Source organism: Chrysochloris asiatica, unplaced genomic scaffold (genome assembly GCF_000296735.1).
Source record: "Chrysochloris asiatica unplaced genomic scaffold, ChrAsi1.0 scaffold00030, whole genome shotgun sequence".
Taxonomy (NCBI): Eukaryota; Metazoa; Chordata; class Mammalia; order Afrosoricida; family Chrysochloridae; genus Chrysochloris; species Chrysochloris asiatica.
The window spans coordinates 24389180-24397967 of NW_006408548.1; the positions used below are offsets into that span (position 1 = coordinate 24389180).

Consider the following 8788-nt stretch of genomic DNA (forward strand, 5'->3'; position numbering starts at 1 on the left):
ACATTACCCTAGTGACCAGAGGTGTGACTGGCCACCACTTTTATACACTCTCAGGGAGCTCCTGCTTCCCAGTCAGAGCACATCAAAGGAGTGGGGAGCTAGCAACACTATCCTGCAATCAGGTATGGATTGCTCCAGACTTTCAGAGGTGGCTCAGACTAGCAGAACCTCTCAGTCTTGGCTACTCCTGGGATAGAAATACCCACTCCACTAGTTGCTTTGGTAATTACATGAACTACTTCCAGGTTGGGTGCCCAGAACAGATAATATATGAACTCCATCTAGGGTTCAGAGTGTTACAGTTTTATTTCTTGCTCACCTAAGACATGAGGTCCTCGGCTGGAAGGAGACCCCTGAATTTGCTTCTCTCTGAGTCTGGGATATACATCAGCTTTATCCTTTATTGTTTTTGTTTGTTCATTATTTCTTCCTCTTCTTCCTCACTTTACTCACTAGTCGTTCTATTCTTTCTATCTGTGCTTCATTTTTTTTCTTCCTTTTTTCCTACTTCTATTTCCAAACTGCTGTTTTCTTTCTTTTTACTATTTTTTTCTTTACTACTACCTGGCCTTTTTACTTTCCACTCAATCCTCTCTCAAATTGTGTTTAGTTCTTTTTCTTTCATTTATTATCTCTATTTTATATATTTTTTTCCTCTCACTCTTTTTCATTTTTGTATTTTTTTTCTAGCTGTTGCTTGCTTATCTTTTCCTTTACAATTTTCTTTTTCTACTGTTGTTTGCTTATTTGTTTGTTTTCCTTCTTACTTGTGTGTTTTTTTCTTGTGTGTATGTTTTCTCTCCTTGTCTCACTTGACAGGGGACAGCAACTGTGTCCATACAGCTATTCCATCACCATACTCTCCACAGCACAAGCCACTAAGCAAAAACCAATACTAGTTCCTACACACTGGATCAATGACAACCAACATTAGCCAAACCGATCCCAAACAGAGCTGCATGAACAGAGAACAGTACACAGCTCATCCCCTAATCATACCCAGCAGGAGGTAGTTGTTGAGTTCCTAAGAATATAACAAAATATAATTTTCAACTTAATTACAACAGCACCACTATGTCTTTACAGCAACAGATAATTTGTGTTCACACGAAGAAGACAGATTGGCTTAAACAAGTGACCAAGCGGCAAAATTAGTAAATATTTTTTTGAGGGAAAAAAATGCACTAGAACTATCTGAAAAACAATTCAAAAGAATGAAATTTGGGTACCTCCAAATGACTGACAGAAAGGTTGAGGAAAACAAGCAAGAATTCAGGAAATACTACAGGAGCAAACAGACAAAATGCAGGATTGGAGAAAATACAAAATCTGCAAATAGCAATCCAAAAGAGTAATACTAAATTTTACAAATAGGTAACACATTGAAAGGGCCAAGGAGTAGATTTGAATCAACAGAATCCTGAATTAGTGAACTGGAAATTAAGCCTATCAATATTAGAAAGCTAGAACAACAATCAGAAGAAGAATGAAAAAATCTGAAGAAAGTCTAAAATTCATGTGGGATAATATGAAAGGGAATAACTTAATGTGATCAGAATTCCAGAACAGCACAAAAACAAAGAACAGAAAAGATCATGATAGGTGAGAAAAGAAGCATTCGAGATGAAGAATGAACCCAAACAGGATAGACAAAAGAAAATCACCAACACATAGCATAATCAAATTGTCTAATATCAAAGACAAGTAAAGAATCCTAAGAGCAGCTTGGGAAAACTGAAAGTTACCTACAAAAAGGAACCAATATTATTATGCTCTGATTTCTCAGCAGAAACCAGGCAGGCAAAAAGCAAGGGGGAGAAAAATACAACATTCTTAAAGAAAAAAATTGACAACCAAGAATCATATTCCTAGCAAAACTGTGCCTCGTATTCAATGGTGAAATTAGAACACTTCAAGATAAACAGAAATTAATGTGTAATAACCAGGCCAAATCAACAAAAAATACTTAATTGAGTTCTTTGGACTAAGAACTAACAACAACTTGAGACTGACATACAGAGCAAGTTCACCCAGAACACAGTCCAGCTATAGAATTACCCAAAGTAAAATAGGCCTACAAGACTAAAAATAGGGAACCAGAGATACCAATTTATAATGACAACAACTAAAACACAAAAAGAGGGCAAACTGCAGTTAAGAAACTTCCAAATGGTGAGGAAGTCAAGTAGATTGCAAGATAAAACTAACTTTTAAACTGGGAAAGAAATGAGTAAATTACAATATAACATCAAAGCAAATTAATACACATTCACCAAGAAAAGGATAAAATGTTGTTGTTGTTGTTGTCGTCAAGTGCCGTTGAGTCGATTCTGACCCATAGTGACCCTGTATAGGGTTTCCAAGGATTAGCTGGTGAGCTTTACCACCGACCGTGCAGTTCAAATGGCTTTGCAGTCTAGCATATTAACCCAGAGTGCCACACCAGGACTACTAAAAGATAAAATACTTAGGAATAAATCTAATTAGAGTAAAATAAATAAAGACTTATACAACGCAAACTACAAAACACAGGAGACCAAAAGGGACTTAGTAAAATTGTATAATATATCATACTCATGAATTGGAGGATTACCCAAAGCAATCTTTAGGTGTAATGCAATCTCAATTCAGAATCCAAACTCATTTTTTAAAGAGATGGAATACATTCACTAAATTTATAGAGAACAGAAAGAGACCTCAGATAGGCAAAGCATTAGTTAAGAAGAAAAAAATTGGAGGTCTCTCACGCCAGGATCTCAAAGTCTACTACACAGCCATAGTGGTCAAAACAGCCTAGTACTGGTACGATGAAAGGTACATAGATAAATGGAAAATAACTTGAGAACCCACAAGTAAATGCTATCCATATAAGTCAGCTGATCTTTCACAAAGGACCAAACACATTAAATGGGGAAGAGATAGTTTATTCAACAAATGGTGCTGGCAAAACTGAAAATTCATTTGCAGAAGAAAGAAACAAGACTCATATCTCACCCTATATACAAAAAGAAACTCAACATTAAAGACTTAAATGTAAATGCTAAAACTATAAAGATCATTAATGAAAAAATAGGAATAAACTTAGAGGTTCTAATACATGAAATAAATACACAATGAAACATAACTAAAAATACACAAACAACAGAGGACAAAATAGATGACTGGGATCTAAAAATTAGACACTGTAAGTATCAAAAAATTTCACTAACAAACTAAAAAGAGAGCTCAAAAACTGGGAAATACTTTTTGCCATGACATATCAGAAAAAGGAATAACCTTTAAATTTTATAGAAAACCACAACACCTCTGTAAGAAAAAGACAAACAAACCAATAAAAAAATAAAATAAATAAAAAAGGGAGAGAAGGACAAGAACAGACACTTCACCAAGGAAGAAACTCAGGCATCGAACAAACATATGATGAAATGGTCACAATCTTTCTCCAACAGATAAATGCAAATCAAAACAATTAATACTGACTCCAGTATTAATAGCAAATTTCAAACAAGCAGAAAACAGCAAATGCTAGCAAGGGTATGGAGAGACTGGGACCCTCCCACATTGCTAGTAGGACTGTAAAATTGTTAAACCACTGTAAAAAACAGTATGGCACTTCCTCAGAAAATTGGAAATGGAAATATGACCCAGCATTCCCTCTGCTTGGTATACATTCATAGAAATATGAGCCTGAACACGAATAGATATGTGCACACTCATGTGCATTGCCGCTCTATTCACAATAGCAGGAAAAAAATTAGCTAGTCTAAATGCCCATCAATGGAAGAATAAATAAATAAACTTTGGTACAGACACACAATGGGATACTCTGCAATGCAGAAGAATAACTATGCATCTACAAAACACCTCATCACATGGATGAACTGGGAGTATTATGTTGAGTAAAAATAGTCAATCACAAAAGGGCAAATATTATACGAGATTATTATTAAAGCTTGGGAAAATGTTTTCATGCTAAAAGAAACATTTTTTGATGTTTAACAGGGGTGGGAGGAAAGGGAGAATAATTCAGTGGCTAGAGGGTAGACACATGCTACCTTAGGTGACAGGAAATTGAATATACAAGAAGAAGGAGACTTGCAAAGAATGATGTATACACAGAAACATATACAAGAGCTAAAGGGGGAAAAGGTGAGTAGTGTTATATTCACAACCTTGGAACAACAGTGTTCTGCAGGTGGATGGACAGATACACAGGCTGAATGAGTATGGGAGGGAGAGGTAGAGTATACCCACATATATATTGTTGTTGTTGTTGTTGAGTGTCAGTTCTAATCCATGGCGACCCTGTATATGGTTTCCAAGGAGCAGCTGGTGAGCTTGAATCGCCAATTTTGCAGATAAAACCAACTTTGCAGTCCAACACATTAACTTACAGCACCATACCAGGACTCCACAAATATATTAAGGTTACAAATAGGATATTTGTACATGGGTATTTATCTTTTCTTCAAAACACCTATGAATATAATGGACCATGTTGTTGTTAAATGGCCCAAAGTTGGTTCGGACCCATAGCAACCCTGTATAGGGTTTCCAAGGAGCAGCTGGTGGTTTGAACTGCTGACCTCGTGGTTCAAACTGACCTGGCGGTCCAGTGAATTATTCTGCAGCTCCACAGCAGGACTCCATAATGGACCACACAGGGCAAACTGATGAAATCTTCTTAAATATTATCAAATATTTTAAGTCAATCAACTGTTGAGTCTGGGGGCTCAGGACCACAGTCTCAGAGGACAATTGGAATCAATTAGTCCAGTGGACTAATGGAATATGTGAACATCAGTCTCCACAACTCTGAAACTGAATAGCTAAATGGTTGCTGCCAACTGCTCTCAAAGGAAGCACATTAGAAGATTCCAGATAAAGTGGGAGAAAATGTAGAAACAAACCTCAAAATTGAAAAAATAAAAAGAACAGTCTTGGTCAGGAAGAGGCGTTTGGAAGCCAAGACTATGATCCTCTACCATCTTTCAGGTCGGGAAAGGAAGTTGTCCTTTTGTCGCAATTTTCAACCAAAGAGTAGGTAGGTATATAGGGGGACAACAAGTATGATCACCATGGAATGGTCAATCTTTCTAATGAAAGGGAGAACATTTACATAAGGACAAAGTTGAAAAGGGATGGGTAAGGTGAATGGAATGGAAATAGAACTATAGAGAGGAAGCGGGATAACAATTGTTGCATGGAGGGGACTGCAATCATTCAGATGAAACAACTTGTATGATTTATTTAAAGTAAAACTAATGATTCTGTCTGTAAACCGTCACTCAATTCACAATACAAAGTTTAAAAAGAAAAAAAGGAAATAGAGGAAACAGAGTACTAATGACATAATAAAAGGGCATTCATACCTTGCAACTCTACTGGGACAGGATGACACTCCGCTCTAGTCCAGGTTCTGAGGAGAAGATCCCCCAAAGCCTTCCTCATAATAACCAGAACTGGAAGGCCCGCAGCCCGTCTGGGCTCTGGGCGCCGCCATATTAGAGTCTCAGGGCGAAAGCAATGGCTGCGAGAGCGGCAGCTGGAGCGCGAATCCAACTTGCTCGTCTCGCACATGCTGAAGTGCTGCCGGGGCTTTACCTAGGTGGGCCAGAGGCCATCGAGGAGCCGGACCAGCTGAGGGAGGCGGGCATTACTGCTGTACTAAGGGTGGACTTGAAGGAAGTTGGCTTCAAGACAGGGGTTGAGGTGGAAGGTCTACGGTGCCACTTCGTGCCAGCACTGGACAAACCTGAGACCAACCTGCTCATTGGACTGCTGCGTGGCCTTCGGTGGCCAGGCCCGTGCGGAGGGCCGCGCGGTGTTGGTATACTGGTCTTTTTTTCAGTCATTCAGGAGTTATTTTATAGTGACTGCTTTTATAATGAAGACTGATCAACTGACCTTTGAAAGAGCCTATGAAAACCTACAGACTGTCAAGCCAGAGGCTAAGATAAATGAGGGGTTTGAGTGGCAGCTGAAATTATACCAAGTAGTGGATGTGAAGTGGATAAAGTCCAATTTACAAGCAATATTGTTTACAAAAGGTTACAGAAAAGTATCCAGAATTGCAGAATTTACCTCAATAATTCTTTGCTGTAGACCCAACCACCATTTCACCAGGGTTAAAAGATGAGGGGGGTCTCTATATATGTAAAAAATGCAGGCAATCCTTATTTTGAAGTTCTAGCACTTTGGATCATAATGAAGGAAGTGGTCCTATATACCTTTTGCTCACAAGAAAATGACACCATCTTTCATGGCTACAACAGGTAGTCGGCCTCAATGTACATCTTATTTCATTGAACCTGTACTGTGGATGGAATCAGCTCTGTTGGGGGTGATATATGGACAACTTCTTTGCCCAAAATGCAGTGCCAAGTTGGATTCCTTCAACTCGTATGGTGAACCATGTTCTTGTGGGAGATGGATAATACCTGCTTTTCAAATCCATAAGAATAGAATGGATGAAATAAAAATGTTTCCTGTTTTGGGATCACAAACAAGAAAAATATAAACTTGTAACATTTGATTCCTTTGGAAAAAACTTGCTGATGATGTGTGTAACCCTGCTTCACATTGTCATTTTTGACAATTTTTCCAGTTTTTAGGTTACCAACATTTCATTTGAAATATGAGAAGATAAAATCACTTCATGTGACTTGAAAACTTGGTTAGTTTGTTACATAGGTATAATATATGGAAATGAAAAAATTAAAATCATATATATTACATTTCATTTCTGTATCCATAGATACATTATTTTCTATAATTTATAAAGTTCTAATTTTTGGAATGTCATGTGATTTTAAGGTCTAGACACACAAAATTATGTACAAAAATTAGAAATGGCAGTGTTTAAAGAGACATTTTACTTCCAGACATGTAAAGTAGGCTAATTTATCCATATTAGAAATTTCTTTCTTTCTTTTACTCTTCTTTAATGGTCACTAGAGAATCTATTATATGTTTGGACTTTTCTTGAAGATGTAGAAAGGTACCAATAAAAATATGATTTTTCTGTTTCTACTTAGAATCCAAATCACCTAAAGTGTTTTGAAAAGCATGTTTGAGATACCTCTTCAGGTAATGTAATGAATAAAATGTATTAATGTGAGGTGTGTTTTTAATGAAGATTTTTTTAAAATTCTTAAAACACAAAGGTGGGAGTCATTTTAAGTATAAAGGGAACAGAATGATGATCCTCTTTTTAAAATGCCTGCCTTAATTTTTGAAATGTATAAAATTGTTATGGATGATTATTGAGAAAATCTCAATATAGGTCCCAAAGCCTTTGGAAACTTCCAAAAGATAATGAAAATACAAAGTATTGCTGCTAAAGACTGACAATTGTTCTTAAGGTTTGTCAGCCAAGGTCGCGATATCCTTCCAGCCTCTCCCAGATTAAATGAAATTTTTTAAAAAATAATAAAAAATGGGTAGAAAGCAGCACTGCTGATTACTCTTTTATTTCTTTAACTCAAAAGTTACAGCCTACAGATACTATTTTCATGCAAAATTTGATTGGATCACATTTTAGCAATGCAGCAGCCCACAGGAAGGATGGCTTCTTAGGGCAGTTCTATTCATGTGGATCCTCAGGATAAAGAAACTTGGGAAAAAGCTGAGTGCAGGAGAACAAAGGGTAAAAGAGACAAAGAGAAATAAACAACTTAAGAAGGGAAAGAGGGAAGAAAGTCAGTGAATAAATAGGAGAGGAAGAAGAAAATATGGAAGTAAATAATAAGAGGAAGAAAGGGAGAGAAAGAAAAAGAAAGGAGAAACACAAGGAAGGAAGAAAAGTTAAGAATGGGAGGAAGGAGTGGAAACTATAGAAAGGAATTAGAAAAGAAAGAAGGAAAGACTAATAATAAACCCAAAAAATAGAACCCTCCAGATTTCATTGGTTTTATTAACTAATCACATGTATTTAGCTCATGACATATATCTTTAGTCATTTCACTCAACTTGGCTTTTTTAAAAGCACCTTGGATTTTCAAGGATTCCTAAGAATTCCAGAAATAAGAACTCTAAAAGGAGTATTTAATATTTAACACATAAATAATTTTCTCATTATTTTCATTTACTTCTCCCCACCCTATCATGGTGCAGGGATGGTGGAGACAAGGAGGCCTTTGAAGGAATGTGTAGCATATGTCCTCTCCACAGTCTCTGCTAGGGCACCTAGGCAAAGTGATCAACTTTTTCTGGTTTGCCAAGAGGACATTCTTGGTTTTAGCAACTTGAATCTCACATACTGGGAATTTCCTCAGTCCTGGCCTTAGCAGAATAGCTACTCATTTACCTAAAAGGAAACAAATCTTCCTCTTTCAAGAAGTGAGAAGTGTACAGATGGAAGAGGAGAGGTGAGGTGATACAATCTTGAATGTCTTCCTTCAAGGATGACACTGATCATCTTATCGCCAATGAGAACAGAAGTCCAGAGATAACCAACATTTCTGACCAAGCTAAATTTCAGAGACTTCTTTCTTCCCAAGATAGAATCTGAATCTGTGATTCAAATCACATTTTGATAATAGGTTGATATCAGAACATTCTCATAAGGCAGAAAGTTTTTTTCAATAGTAGTCAAGTTGGAGCCATTGGAAAAGAGGGTGGGAAAGGGGGTTTGGTGGTAGTGGTGGTGATGGTGTGCCATGGAGTCAGTTCTGACTCATAGCAACCCTTTATAGGGTTTCCAAGGCTGTGAATCTTTATGGGAGCAGAAAGCCTTATCTTTCTCCTGCAGAACAGCTGGTAGTTTGGAACTGTGGACCTTGAGGTT

The 8788-nt window shown here is 37.2% G+C and overlaps 1 pseudogene; it reads left to right on the forward strand.

The window, feature by feature from the left end:
• Positions 1–2807: 2807 nt before the first annotated feature.
• On the forward strand, positions 2808–6520 carry LOC102833988 (annotated as a pseudogene).
• The last annotated feature ends 2268 nt before the right edge of the window (positions 6521–8788 follow it).